At 38.8% G+C, this 16,405-nt stretch overlaps 1 pseudogene; it reads right to left on the minus strand.

Annotated features, from left to right (window-relative positions):
* Nucleotides 1–1,970: 1,970 nt before the first annotated feature.
* On the minus strand, nucleotides 1,971–15,524 carry LOC122053166 (annotated as a pseudogene).
* Nucleotides 15,525–16,405: the final 881 nt, after the last annotated feature.

The raw sequence follows: 16,405 nt of genomic DNA on the forward strand, positions 1-16,405 counted from the left end.
TAGAAAATAAATAGAACCTGGAAGTCCATGTTTTCCAATAAAAAAAAAAAATAATTCTGAGTGGGGGTTGCGCATCTAATGACAGGTATAGAATAATTCAGAGTGGATAAAACCATAATTAACCTCATTCCTATATATCATCAAGATAAACTTGCAACATTTCCACCATCTACTTATGATACAGTACAAAATCTATTTCCAAACTAACAATTAAGTGTGAATTGCTGCCAATATGTGATATGATAACTAATAATTTTATATCATCCAAGATGCAGCAATAGAGCAAATTGCTACAAGTTTCTTTCATACAACCTCACTCTTTAAGTGTGAATATTAACATATGACTTTATATGAATAATTATATACTTCAATATTGCATAAGCACCAACAGATGTTTGAGTCTCTAACTAATTAGATATCAGAATAGAACCCCCAATAGTTGATTACATTAGAGCGACCATTTTCAAGAATGAGATTAAGATCCACGTGGGCCTGATATGAAATCATATCAGACCCAACTTTCATCAACGCTGGAGAAGTTTTATAGGTCCACTCAGAATTGGTTAATCATCATAGGTATTTATTTTGTTAATGGTTCTATTGACTGCTACATTAACCTAATTTTTAGGACTAGTGCAAATTATAAACAATTTAGCAAAAAACAATGATACTGCAGTCAGAAGGTCTAGTTTTTTAATATGATATTTTCTAAATCTTGTGTATCACTTGAATGTTATCTTCTCATAGGCACTATGCTATGGAGTTTGAAATCAAGTATTCTTAGTCATTCTCTCACTTGTAATCTACCTCTATGTCCCTGTGTGTGCATGCCAATGACTTTCATTTTAGGTTTAGGGAGAAACAAACTTTTGAAAGCTGTCTGTTTTCATGTTATGATGATAACTTTCATATTTACATGGCTGACTTCATTGTTTTCCCATACATATAACTTCTCCAGCGTTGATGAAAGTTGGGTCTGATATGATTTCATATCAGGTCTACGTTGTGCCTGATATGATTCCATATCAGATCCAACGTGAGTTTTTTTGACGATTCTTTGATTTTATATATTAACATCTATGAAAAGCTAAAATAAATAATGGACACCATATTTGAACTCCTTGCAACATCAGAAATCCATAAGAACTGAAATGAGTGCAATCGGAACTCCATAGGTCCATTAGTGGATTTCGGTCAAAATCCATTGATGGACCTAAATAGCTTCGATTACACTCATTTCAGTTCCTATGGATTTCTGATATTGCAAGAGGTTCAAATATGATGTCCATTATTTATTTCGCCTTTTCATAGATGTTAATATATCAAATCAAAGAATCGATAAAAATAACCCATGTTGGGCTTGATATAGACTCATATCAAGGCCAATATGAGTCTGATATGGAATGATATCAGACCCACGTTGGGCCTGATATGGAATGATATCAAGCCCAACGTGGACGTTTTTGACGATTCTTTTATTTTGCATGTTAACATTTATGAAAAGTCAAAAATAAATAATGGACATCATATTTAAACTCCTTGCAATTTCAGAAATCCATAGAAACTAAAATGAGTGCAATCATAACTCTCTAGATTCATAAGTAGATTTTGACCGAAACCCACTGATCGACCTAGAGAACTCCAATTACACTAATTTTAATTCCAGTGGATTTATGAAATTACAAGAAGTTCACATATGCTATTCATTGTTTATTTTTACTTTTTAAAATGTATTAAAATATTATTAAAAAATAGACTAATATTATTCATATATTCTACATGTCGATACAAAAAAAGAGAGAGAGAAATATAGTGAAAAAGAAAAACGAGAAAAAAGTCAAATTATCAAGAGGGTAAAATAAGAAATACATTTAATAAAATACGTTCTTTGATAAATATCAAAATAGTATACATCTTTTGATAAATTTAAATCTCTATATGCGTCCTTTGATAAATTACTGAAAAAGATATAGACAACAAATATCCTTTGCTTATATGCGAAGCACACAACGCCACTTTGATAAACAGTACAATCAAGAAAAGATGAAATCGAGGTGTACACAACAATATGACGGGGATTTTTACAATAAATCAAACCCTAAACTATGGTAAAATGAAAACAAAAATGATGAGGATAAAATCCAAGCTCATTGTACTTTGATGGCCTTTTCTTTGCATAGCATATGCCACTCTTGTAGGACTGCTGACTGAAGAGCACGATGTTCAACTTCCTCTGCTGTGAGTTCTGACAATGTCGAAGGTTCTTTTGAATTTTCATCGTCTGCATCTTTCTTTTTGCCTCCTTCCTCTTTCTCCTCTTCCTCCTTTTCCTTTGGCAGCTGTGGCGGTGGTTTGGATGCTTTAAACAAGGCTATCTTTTCCATGGAGATTCTTAACCTCTCTGCCGCTGCAATCTTGACCTCTTCTTCAGGCATGTACTCCACGCCCCCATCAGTGATGTCATCTAACCAGCCTTGTAGATCTGATCCTATTTCCTTTGTGATGGATGCATCGGATGCGCGGATAACAAACTTACACATCATCGTTGTCGTCTCATCTCCCAGATCCACATTTCTACTCACCTCACTGGCACCAAAGATCATCATACCCACAAACCCACCATACCAAGTTTTCGCCGCATAGCACAGCTGTGGAGAAGATTGATGGTGTAAGAACTAAGAAGTCAGGCACATAAAGTACATCATCTAGTTAGCACTTCTGAAAGCATTACCAAATGCTTGATGGTTAAAAATGGCGCAAGTTTTGAATGTTAGGTTACAAAATACAGCCAACTGTTTTTTTTTTGTTCCACGTTTGTAATAAATATGCGAGATTGGCTATGGTTTGAGATTCCGAAGATTAGTAAAACAACAGAGACAAATTGTTATAAACATGGGAGTCCTCAGACTGAAAGTGGGGGTTACTTAAGAATTTTGAATAATTTAATTAAAGATCCAGTGTAAAATAAAATATTATAAAAATGTTACCATGATATAAGCATGTTCTAAGAACTTCAGTAGCAAAAACTAGATGAATAACTTTCAGCTGAAGGAGAATTAAAAGAAGTCAGAAAATTTGACAAAAATAAACAAACAATGCTGATGATCTTTGGCAAGAAAGAATCACCTAAATCATGGTAAAAAAAGATTCAGTTGCTGAGGTAATGACCACATGCTTCTTCAAGAGGGTAACTTGCACACATCATTCCCAAAAGGTTTTGGCATTGAGCTTGATACCATCAAATATGTCAAAATTGTGCTCTACTCGTCTGGTGACTCTGGCTGGTTACTAGCTAACTTATGCAATATGACATTTCTTCCACGTAACATTATCTGATCTTGTCTGAAAGTCGAGGAGACAGAAAGCTGAGGATGTGGCACTCACGCTAACTTCCTGTGGACTCCGCGCGGACTTGCACCACAGACTACGTCAGTGCCGAGGCAGGGAAGAGATCCTGACGTTGGCCCTCCGACGCTCAAGTCAGTTACCGGCGATGAAGTGGAAAGCGGAGCAATAAGAAAACTACTGTAGCACAAACAGTGAATATCGCATACCTCTGCCGATGCTTGGACCCCCTTTTATATAGAGTTTCGGTAGCGCGCGTGCATGCTTCCCGAGGTGAGCACGCTTCTCAAAGCTTTCCCTGAAAAGAATTGTCAGAAAAGTATCTCTGGCATAGCACCTTAACAGGCCAAACATATCTTTGAAGTGACAGTGGAAGCTTCCGCCGTACGATCTTCTGGCGGCCAATGTCTAGTGTCGGCGGCTCCAACTCCCAAAAGGATATCACTGGATATCATCAGAAGTGTACTACTAGGCTGAGCGGGTTGGCCGCTCGGTTGGTATTCCGCCATCCTGGTGCCCCGTTTGGCCGGTGATAGCCATGATTTTGCTATATTAGTTTGGTTCATAATGCATGTTTTTAATGATATTTTCATAGCTTAAAGTCATATTTACTCTATATTTCATAATTTTATTTTATCTTGGACTTAATTGCAAATTGACTTATTATCATGGTAATTGGTGCTAATATTTGATTCTTATTTTGTAGGCATCAAAAGGGTCATGGACCCGATCAGATCAGACAACACTTGGGCTCAAATCTAGGGTTAAATAAAGCGATCAAGCTCTAGAATAGTCGTAGCCGTCCATTGAAGATCTGAGACATCTGGGCCATCCGTCAAGGATCTGGTCCATCCGACCTAATGAGGAGCAGATCTCGTCCGTTGATGAAGATCCAGAGGTTTTGATCCAGATCTGAGTTCATCTATCAGTTAATCAAGCCCCGAGCAATCTGGACCGTCCGATTAGTTATGAGGAGGATTTAAACCTGTGAGAAGCTACAGTGCACTTGGGCTCGGCTTCGCAATTTTTGCTACAGTATTCCTTCTTCTTCATCTCTGCGACGCCGAGTTCCCGTTCACCATTCCAGATTTGAGAGTGAGTTTTCTTCACCGACAGCGATTCCCTGAGCTCAGGCGTTCACCGTCCGAGGATACAGAGAGCGGTCGAGGGTGGTTCCCAGTCCGCGCGTTTGATATCAGATTCCAGTTCCGCGATCCAAATTCGAGAGGCGTTCCCCTTATCTGCGATCTTCATTAGCGATCGGAGCTTGAAGGGCGTTTCCCAGAAGCTCTGATCACACTCCCGTTTCCCCATTTCATCAGCTGCGTTCGAATGGATCTGATCAGCCAATCGAGTGTGCGCAAATTCCAGATTCAGCCTCTGTTTCTTCGTGTATTGTAAACTCCAGCCGATTGTGAGCTCGAAGGGCGTTTCACAGAGGCTGTGAGGAGTCGGATGGATTAGCTGGTAGCTCGAGATTCAAGCCAATTGCCCGAAGGGCGTTCTCAGAGGCAATTCTGTAGTGACAGCAGGGAGAAGAAGCTTGCGGCAAGGATCTATGATTGTTGAACGTTTGATTTTAGGTTTTGTTTTCTTTTCCTTTCTGATACATCAGCTCAGATCATCAGATCTGATTTATTTTCTTACCATTTTGTTCTTGTTTGAATTCCATTTGCAATTTCATATCTGAATTCCATTTGCAGTTTCATTTTATACAATCTGGATTTTGTTTTAATTGTTTGTAGTTTAGTTAACTGCTAACTAGTAGATGGTTATTTAATAAGCAATGTCTTGCTCAATTGAATTGATCTTGTGATTGTGATCTTGCTTGAATGTTGGATGTCTCATTTGAGCTCTTGAGACTAATTGCAGCTGTGATTGAGTGAATGGTTAACTGGAGGTTATTGGTTGTGTACCTCTGTTTAATGTTACTGTGATTGAGTTTTTGCGTTTAAATGTTGCATTTGATTGTAAATGTGAATTGAATGATACTTTGATTTTTATAAGTTAGTGCTTAGGTTCAATTCAAGGATTTACAAACTCTTTGGTTCGATTGATTGGATATTAGTTTGATGAGAATGAATCTTCTTTGATTTTATTTTTTTTTTATTATAGAAAAATTTAATTTGTGTTGTGAATCAAGTTGAGAAGCCTAATAGACCTTGTTGATGTAATAACTCAATTTGAATCAATTCTAGGATATGCATACATTTACTAGTTACCCTTGGAAAAATACGACTTGGGACTCCTTACTACACGTATTATCTTTAGTTAGTTGAGTTCCTAATTTTTGTTAATTTTGGAGTGCCACGTGACATGTAAAAAGGCCAACACCAGCCGGTCAGAACCTCGCTGTTCCTCCGTGTGTGCCTGCTCGACTGAAGGTCCACTGTGTTATTGCTGAAGCCTGTTGCCGAGCCGAGAGGGGTAGACGCTCGACCGAAGCCTGTTGCAAGGCCAAGCGGAATAGCCGCTCGGCTCGGTCTCTGCACATTGTCTTGAGCGTCGGTTGTTTGGTTGCTCCCCGTGTCGGAGGCGACGGCGGGTCGGATCCTTTTCCCCGGTTGGGGCATATTTCGCCCGACCGGCCGATGTCATCTACGCGTTGATCGCCTTGACTTTGACCTCCTTTGACCTCCACCGTGGCAGCGGGGTGGGACCCTTCATTATCACCGCATCATTATCCAAATGACATCTCTTCATCAATATTTAAATCAGATATAAATTAAATAGATTAGAAAAAAAATAAGTATCCCTATTTTCTCCTTTACTCATGCACTGAAATGTTCCTTCTTCATCCATGCTAATGCCAAAGCCAGAGCAATGCTCATTCACCAGAGCTAGAGTCTCAGACAGGTCATTATTGCCATGACTTCTTTAAATCTCAAACACCTCCAGCTAATTGGTCTGCCAAGGTTTTAATGATCTGTATGTTGCCAAAATCTCCATCAATCTCTCTCTTCTCAGCACCTCCAAACTCATCATAAATCCATGTCTTTCATTCTCCCATGAATCCCATGCATGAGAGAGTGAACGAGAGGCTCTCCAGTTTATGTGATTCTTCCAAGTCACTCAAATAATTTAGAGACGTGATTTTGATTTTGCTAAGTGTTAATGTCAAACTTGATTGGCTAACCACTTATCCCAAAAGCTCAAGTTGTTAGAATAAATGGTTAGCCAATTAACTTTGACACAATATCGGAGGAGCAAGAAGTCAGGTTCAAATCCTACTTAAAAATAAAAAATATTAATTAATTCGTGTTGAGAGGTCGTGGTCAATGAAGTTAAGTACATCACCCACACATGAAAAGAGAGTATCACCCATGCGTAAAGGGGGAGTATTAACAACAAATTATCTAAAATTGGTTCTTTCCTAACAGCTCAAGCTTTTAACATAAATGATTTAGTCAATCAACTTTATAACTTTATGAGCTAATATAAAGAAACGAGGTACTTAACAATACATGAAACAAGGATTGTTAGTGCAATGAGACTGATAGGAGAACTCAAAAAATTTGTTAGGCAAAATTATAAGATTTGGGTACTCTGGCTATAAACATTAAACAATGGCCTTATGGTAAAAATGATTCTGTTGTTGGCACAAAATAATTGAACCATTATGGTTTTTGTATTTGTGGCTCTGGTATTGACAACACGTGCAGAACAATAGGTCAATAGGAAGAATAATCTAAATCACGGCAGCAAATTTAGATAGTATTTGACTTACTTGAAAACCTGCCACTGTGCGAATGAAGTGGGAGCAGACTTGATGGAAAGGCTTAGACGAAAGTGATTGGAGTCCACTGAGAAAGGGGGAAGCCTCATACTGCTGTGCAGCAGTAGCTTTGAAACCACTTCCTTCATACGTGTACGCTCCTGTATACTCCAATATAGCTGGTAAACTTGGCCACAGGCGGAAATATTCGACAGGTGAACATTTATGGGGCAGAAGAAGCTCAGTTAGTGGAATCTTGTAAGGCAGACACCTTAAAATCACTGGCTCCCCAAGTTCTGGTTTCAAATACTGCTTCTGTCTGATAATCTGAGAATCCTCTTCTGCATAGTTTCCATCATAATCTCCCGAGACGCCACTTCCATAAAAAGGGTAATATAAAACTTGAACCCAAAGCGCACATCTCTCGAAGTGTGAAACACCTGTAGTCACACTGCTAAGGACTGGGTCCTGCAATTAATATTATTCAAGCCATGCCACAAAGTTAGTACAGTTATACCGTGCGCTAAAAACAATAACTCGCTTCACATTCATGCTAACTTGTAAATAACTCCTATCAATCAAATTAAGTGTTGGGGACTATTAATGAAGAGGCTGAAACTGTTCAAAACTGTGTGAACTCACATAATATACACCCTTGTATGATAATGAAAAATAATGACCCACATATATCTGATTGTGTAAATTAAACCATTCATTCTTTGAGATCTAGAGTCATCAAGTTATTGTGGTTCCTCTTTTTTTTTTTATAGCTCTTCGCAATTCATACTAATGAGTATACCATCTCTTCTTGTGCAATTGTATTTATCTAACATCAATAAATAATACTTGAAGGTTAGAAAAACTAGTGCAGAATGCAAGCTAATGCCCCTCAGGCCTCAAGGCACGGCAGAGCACATGGAACAGTTGAAATAAGAAATCCAACATGTTATATTATTAATGGTTATCCATAGAAATACCACAAATTTGGAAAAAGGAAGTTCTCTCTAACAGTCTTTTCATTGTTAATCTTGCCTCGTTTACAATGAAAAAAATCAAAATCATGTGTTACAAGATACATCATATAATAAATTACCAGTTGAATATCAAATAGTGCAAAACTTCCATACAGATTACTGAACGTGCATAAGAAATTATACTAAATCAAATAATGATTAATAATCCAATTGATGATGGCAAGAAAAACATGAAGTTATAAAGCAATAGTAAGTTCAAAATGTGAAAGGCACGATCTAGTGCGGATCTGGGATTCTCCAACAAAGAACCAGAAGCAAAAAAAGAAACACTTTTCACCTTTCTTTTTCTCGTGGGTTAACAATAAGATATTGGGAAGGACCTACTAACATTAGAACTCACCAACATCCTTGTAGCCATTTGAAAGGATACGAGTTACTAACAGAGGTCACATTCTTGGATAATCCAAACATTTGTCATTTTTCTAGCCATTCAAATCTACATAATACATATACGTTAGGCAAAAGTATATGTATTCCCAAATTCACCGACATATTTAAAGAGGGAAATCTTATAACTTCCTGCAAATAAAAATGATCAGGCTAGTCTGATCAAGCACTGCCAATCAATTTGCCAATTTTGGAATATGATATGAAATGAGAAATATAAATGCAGGTGACTCCTGTATAATGAAATAATGAACTAGTACATCTATAAGTTTAAACACCTTGTTTAACCATAATTCTCTTTTCCTAATCTCAAAAGTCAGCTAGATTTTGTTTTAAGTTTTACATGTTTGATATTAATCAAAAACTACAGGCATCAAAGTTTGAAGCATGGCCATAACTCACAATTCTGGCCAGCAACTTGCACAACACCAATGAAAATCAGATCGTCATGCTTTTTAGAACCATTCAGGAAATAAAGATCTCAAATGATGTTACCCAAGTACTTTCTTCACTGAAGATGACTTTGCTGTTATTGGCATCTGTGTAATAGCTCATAGTTTATGTAGAATGAAGTTGGATGAGGTCACACAAAATCCCAAGGAATTCAAGAGATGTGCCAGAGCATCAATTCCTGTTAAATGTCTCAACAAATCACAAAAACTATAGTCCAATACCTTGCCAAATGCAGACAAGATGCTTATGTATCCCACTCAAAAAACCATCTCAACTGTAATTCTATGGATAGCACCAGTCAGATAATCAATTAAGCCACTCATACTTGGTCCTAATCAACTACCCCATCCACAAAACTAACAGGAAATTGTATGCTCCTACCCTTGTACTAATCAACTAAGTCACAAAAACTTAAACTTGATGCACGAATACTAAAGCATGTAAGAACCAAAATAAATACATTATATAAGGAACTGAATTAGGTATCCATGAATTTCCTAATGCCAACATTAGCATTTATTTTTCTAGCCGATCAAAATTAAACTCTCAATATATCAGTCTAGTAGATAGACATATGCCTGATGCGCTACAAAGATAGCAATAGAGACACTGTACCCCTTGCACTTAATGTTATTTCTCACATGAGGGTGAAGTTAACAATGATTCATAAGATAAAACACAAAACCAAGTAAAACTTAATTTAGGACAAAAATCAGTCATCTCCACTATAGCTTTATCAATTCACTCCAGCCGTTAAGGGATCTGTAGCCATAAACTTAAGGGAGAAAATGGCCAATTTTTAATATTAAGCAACTCAGATATTATTTCTCTTTCACTGAGACCTTTGACTTGACAAATGTAGGAAGACTGTCAAACAATTGGTAATCACAGCTCCAAGCAAATCTAGGGTTATCTGTTAGATGTCAAACAAAAGAGGATTGTTTCTTTACATATAATGATCACCAAAGACATGAATAGAAAATGAGGTGTGGATAGTATTCACGTGCAATTATGAACAGATAGCACCACAATCATTATGTTCTATGTGTCTAGCTGTTGTAAACACACATCAATTATTAGGAACAAAAGAAAATTGAAAAAAAGCACATAAAAACTTAATTAACAGGTAATACAAGCTAACTTGCAAGAAATTAGATGAGTCCTGCAACCTGTGAGACCAGATTTCTTAGCTGTCGAACTGCCTGAAGTGATCCATCCATAAAGTGCAATGCTCCAGTTAGCCCAACCCGGATATCTACCTTATTAAGCTCTAGTTCAGTCAAGTTTAAGATCTGCAGTCACTGCATTGATTAGAATGGTTGATTTTCTGTACAGTTGACTAAGTAATTTATCTATAAGAGATGAAACTAAATGAAGACCATAGTTATTTATGATTATTTAACAGTAGATTTTCTATGAAATGAACTTCGATGTTGAAATCACTTTTCATCTGCTTTAAGGCTAGTTTTTTCTTTAATCTCTCAGTATTTTTGTATTTTCTAATTGCAAAATTATTTAGACATATCTGTATAAAAGAAAATGATCTGAACCTTAGAAATGTGAACACAACATCACTGGACTTTCATAAATGCAATACCTTCAAGTGCAGGGTGATCCTCCTATCCATTGGATCTGCAATGTGATATGCTTCGACATAACAAGGATCACTACTACCAGTCAGAGCTAAGGCTTTTGGAGGTACTTTATGCTTTGTAGAGTCAATTCCTTTGGTTAACAAGAGGTTCAACTCACTGGGATCAGGTCTCCAAAGCTCTTGAATGGCCTTATGAACCAAGCCCTCCAATTTTCTATCTTGTGCTCCCGATGTCTCAAAAAACTGAACCGTGAGCTTATGGTGGCTAAAAGGATAATCACCTGTAGTCTCACTTAGACCTACCCATCTGGAAATTATTATTTGTCAGGTTATTCTTTAAATCATCATATAGGTAATAAGTGCAGGTGTTGATACATATAGCAACCAAGAGTAAGGTGAGCTAGAGAGTCCAGGAACTACAACTAAGTAAAAATGATCAACTTATGAATGAGACAAGAAAAAGTGCAATAGTTCATGCCCTAACAAAGTGTTATTGAATGTAATGATGTAGCATAGTTGATTAGGTCATTTCACTTGCAGGAATATCAATGAGTTGGGTACAGCAAGTCAGTCTTGCATAAAGCACTGAAGAATAATTTCTATTAATTGTGAAATAGATTCAAACTCGCCTTTGCCTAACACAAGCCTATGTTAGTATAGACCAGACTTACTATAAGATCGATCAACAAGTCAGTAGGTCGCAATTAATATGATAGTGCTGACAATTTTCATCTGAGAAGAATTATTGCATGAAGCTGGATAGTAAAATTTAACGAAGTCATTAATTTGCAAAATTTTGATTATTTTCAGATTATAAACACAGGGAAATGATTATTATCAGAACTAAAGAGCATTACTAGTGGCAAGTTTGGATACATGTTACAGTGAGATAACTGCATCTCAACTTTTTCCCATCACAATTATGGTTTTGATTGACTACAAGCTAAATATAGCCACACAAATAACAGTATACAAAAAAGCACATTAACACTCCATGAAGCACAGTTACAATGTACATGTGCTTTTGATAGAGATCCCTATGCTACCTTACAGATACACAGAGAGAGAGAAAAAAAAATAAATAAAGAAGGATGCTGCTATAGACTGTTATGTCTAATTTCTTGCTCATATGAAGAACACTCGAGGGAAAAAAATTACACACCATATTTTTTTTATCTATCTACTTGACAACTGATCAACATCACCAAAGAGAGCCATATGATAACCAAATAGAAACACTCGCTTTTTGGCGGCAAAAGAACAGTTAGTAGATGACCACTGTTGCTACAGCGCAAATAGAGTAATTGTTCATGTCAACGACCATAAAACATACAAGAAAATGCAGGAATAGCACAGTGAGTTAACTCAGAAGTACTCAATTTATTTTGGATACAATTTTATTGAATAACTGGTCTATTTCTAAATTTAAACATATACGCAAATAATATCAAACTATAGTTAGATAATTGCACAAACATTTAAATATGTTAACTGATAAAACACCTCCTTGTTGAAGTGGTCAAAACTATGAGAAAAGGACTAACCTACTTTCTGGTCGAGTGGAAACAAACTTTAATATCTGCAATATATAGCGGGTTTGATGCTTGTTCACGGAGTCAGCTAAGGTGCTACCTTTAAAATCTTCAAGTTCTTTGATCAACAGCTGACCTGCTCTGGGATTCCTTACACCTAAACGTTGTGTGCAAATAAGGACAGCTTGTACATCTTGAAGCCTGTTTGATGTAGTTGCAGAAGAATCAGAGCTGAACAGTACATTGTGTATATTGGATATGATTATGTTTAACAGATCTTCTGGGTCATCAGCTAGAAGTGGATCAAGACCCTCCATATCAAAATGTTCGGCAATGGCCCAGATCAATCGTGCAGATATTCTTGGTGTATGCACCTTTTAAAGAAAATAATTCCAATTAATAAGAAGAATAAGTTGCAAGGAAAACTAGCATATTGTCAAAATCAAAAGTTCAAAGTGTGCAAGAGAAAGGGATGAATGAGGAGATAAACTATGTTGAATAGCTATTTCCCTATTAGAATTGATGTACTATTGAGTACTCAGTACTCAATGTAGGAGGTTAAAAAATGTTAGGTGAAAAGGAGGATAAAAAATGTTAGGTTGTTTCACCAAGGAACTAACTATGATGACTTCACATTTTTCTAAAAGCATCCATAATGCTATAATCTCATCCTGAAAGGCAAATAAACCAGCGCGCAGAAGGTGCAGGAAGGTATCTCACATTAGATTTGTTTTGATCATAGTAGTTTAATCAAATAATGCGATAACTAGGCTAAGAGAGAGACATGGACAGAAGTTTGCAGGTTTGAAGGCTCTTTTCATTACAACATCGTACTGAGAAAAATAAACTTGAAGGTAGTTGCGAAAAAAAAAACTTAGCCAATTACCCTAATAAATTTTCATTCTTTTCAGTAAATTCCCAAATTTTGGCACATTGACAATGCATTAAACTTTCCTCCCAACCATATACCCATCAATTAAGGTTGTCAAATAAAGTTGCAGGGAAATGAGTACTAGCTACTAACCTCTCGAAGATCCTTAATGAGTTGTAGTTGCAAGTTGCGTAATCTAGTCTCATATAAAATCTGCTCCTGGGAAGCACCATCCTTGATCCTTTTCACACCACCTCTTATGTCATAAATGCGGCATAACCTCACAAGTAATTTCAGGTAACAGTCTATGGCATAAGTCCGTCCATCACAATCCCATAAAACACATGGCCTACTCACTTCCACAACTTCCAAGGCTGACTCTGTCCAATTCAGTGCACCATAACCAGTTCCATAGGCTAAAGCACCTATAACTCTACCCTCAGTTCCAGAATTCTTCTGCTCTGGAAGTGGAAGAGATAACTGAAAACAGCTTTCCACAAGTGAAGCAACTAATTCCTCTCTAAACAGGCTTTTACTTGTCACACTGTTCAAATCATCCTTTATCCGTGCATCCTCAAAAAGTGAAGTAATGTCTGTTGCTGGGAGAGGCTTTTGTCCCCTTCGAACACTTTCTTTTGCAAAAAGATCAACACAAAGTGCTGTACGGCAAATGCATACCAGAGCATGCATTCGATCTGACTCTGCCCTCAAGTTTCTTACCATAAGAAGCAGCCTCTTAAATAGTGAAACCTGAAATCAAAAGGAACGACAGAAAAATGAGACCTACATACCCTCCAATTTCAGCTGAAATCCAGAATTAAGAAAACCTATCCCCATCAATTGAACCATCAGAGAACATAAATTGCAATTTGACCAACAATATTCAGCTATTTTTGGAACATGGCCATATGAATTTAAGAGTGTTTGTTTTCTTCAATTGAACATAAGTGAACAATATTAGCACAGCACCTTGTGCTCTCATGTTATAGTCTTTATCAGAAACACCATATGTTCCCAAACACTGACCCAAGACATGGAACTAACATGGAGATATCAAAGAATGGGGTCAGTGTTATTGTGTAGACTTTATAATTTCAAATAGGTTCTAGACAGAGTATATAATTTGAAATAGGTTCCATATCCAAAGCAAGGGAAAGAGGTAGTTTAGGTGTGTCTCCTTACCTAACAATATGTTAGACACCGCAAAAGATAAAGAATTGGCGAGACTGCATTAGGCAGCTAGATTAACTCCAGTTGTTATTTCAATTCATAATTGCTGTCTAGATTTCATGTCTGGTTCTCTGAAAAGTAATCATTTCTGGTGAAGGTATTTGATTCATTAATTTCACTCTGCACAGATTAATCCACCTCCCGAAATAGATAAATAGGCACAGGTGAGCAGAGAATAAAGTAGATACCTGCATGCTAAGATCAATTAAATGAAGATTTGTAACAACAGCTCTCACAATGCTTTATCTAGCTGAAGAGAATTCCTGCCTATCCCAAAGAGTGAGAATAGCAATGATGGAAGCTGAAGCCCATTCCGGCTTACCTCCTGGGACATCAGCCAGGGAGAGCATATTGATCCCCACTTCAAAGATCAGCGGTGGATCCAACGAGCTCAAGAACGGCAACAGATGAGAGACTACATCTGAAACACCGATGTGTTTCTCAGCGCTCGAAGTAGGATCTACAGTGCCAGCAGAATTCCCACTGTTGCTACTCCCACCTGGTCTGGAGAGTTTCCGCAAAACCTCAGCAGAACCAGACGCCACGGCCTTGGCAGCATAGACGAGCGTAAATACGCTGGCGCGAAAACTTTCGACGGGAAGGACCAGTGAGCGCGTCATAGGGCGTTGCGCTTCTTCCAGACAAGATCAATGGCAGCAACGACCCAGTTGGAGCGGATGGTGAGAGAGTTCTCGCCGTCGATGAGTTTGTCCCCTGCGAGGCGACTCATGCGCTTGGTCTCAAACTCCTGGAACAGGCGGCCAATGGCCTCGAAGGCTGCGCGGGAGACGGCATCGGAGCGGTCGAGCGTGCCCTCGGCGATGCGGACCCACCAGGCGGAGGCGCGGTCGAGGAGACCTGGGGAAGTGTGGCAAAGCAGGACGACGTCGTCGCGAGCGAGGATGCAACCGAGGGTCTCGGTGGCGGCGAGGCGTAGGGTGTCGCTGGCGGAGTCGAAGCAGGCGGCGATCTCGCGGTGGGCGTCGGCGACGAGGCGCGGAAGACGGTGGGAGGGGAGGGCGGAGAGAATGGACACAGCGGCCGCGGCGACTTCGGGATCGGGGAAGTCGAGATCGGAACGGACGGCGGAGCAGACGGTGTCCCAAAGGTCGGGGGTGAGGCGGGTGGAGCGAATGAGGTCAAAGGCGAGCTTCTTAGAGACCGCGGAGGCCGGGGAAGCGAGGATCTCCTCGCAGGTGGACCGAGCGACCGCGGAGACATCCCGCCCCGCCGCAGACTGCTGCAGCGCCTGCAGGAGCGCCCCCGACTGACGCAGCGCGTCGTTGGACCGCAGGTCCGCTTGGATTTGGGCGATCAAGATGTCCATCTCGGCCTCAATTCCTCAATTAGTCCAGAAGAAGAAGACGACGCAGCCTCAAGATCTGTCACATCACGATAAACCAGTCATGGCCCAAGGCCAATCTTACTTAATGGGCCTTCGATACTCACGGTGACGTCGCTTTTTCTTATTTCTCGTGCCATACTCTCCTAGGTTGTAATTGGTGCAGAATGACCTGTCACTCGCACGCAAACACACGCGACTCATATGCCGAGCATTTGCGCAAATCACGATTCCAAACACAGAGTTCGAGGCGCGACTTGTCCCCTGCGCAGTGCGCAGTACAAAACTAATCTGCAGCCTCTCCTTAATAAATGACGCAATTTAGCATTACTACTGGCATAACGCCTCGCCTTCCCCTCCGCTTCGGGATAAGGATGTTTGCCTTGTGGGACATTGACAGCGAAAGCTCCTCAATGTTTGTTGTTACCGTGTGCAGAAACATCACGATTCAAAGGCAATAGTCGTTTCTGTGTGACATGTACGAGAAAACCTAGCTAACTTTCTATTCCTATTCTTGTGCTGAAAAAAACGTGTATCCATGGGCGATGGAGACACTCTCGACGTGAAAATGGAAACCATTTAAAAGAGATATATAATTATCCATGGCCATCATGTCTGACTCTGATTAAACAAAACGAAACGAAACGAAACGAAACAAAACAAAACAAAGAATTATTACTACACATACGAATTGGACGATCACTATACAAATCTTTGTCTGATAAATCTCACAATTACTTGAGCAGAATTCTTTTGGAAAAACAAAAGAAAGAAAAGCCAAAAAAAAAAAAAAGGCAATGGATGTGTTCCCTCGCTAGCTGGAAGAACACGATCCACTAGTTTGAAGAGTTCTTCAGCTTCAGCACTCAATTATCAACTTCTGCAACTCAAATAATGAGGAG

Source organism: Zingiber officinale, chromosome 1B (genome assembly GCF_018446385.1).
Source record: "Zingiber officinale cultivar Zhangliang chromosome 1B, Zo_v1.1, whole genome shotgun sequence".
Classification (NCBI taxonomy): Eukaryota; Viridiplantae; Streptophyta; class Magnoliopsida; order Zingiberales; family Zingiberaceae; genus Zingiber; species Zingiber officinale.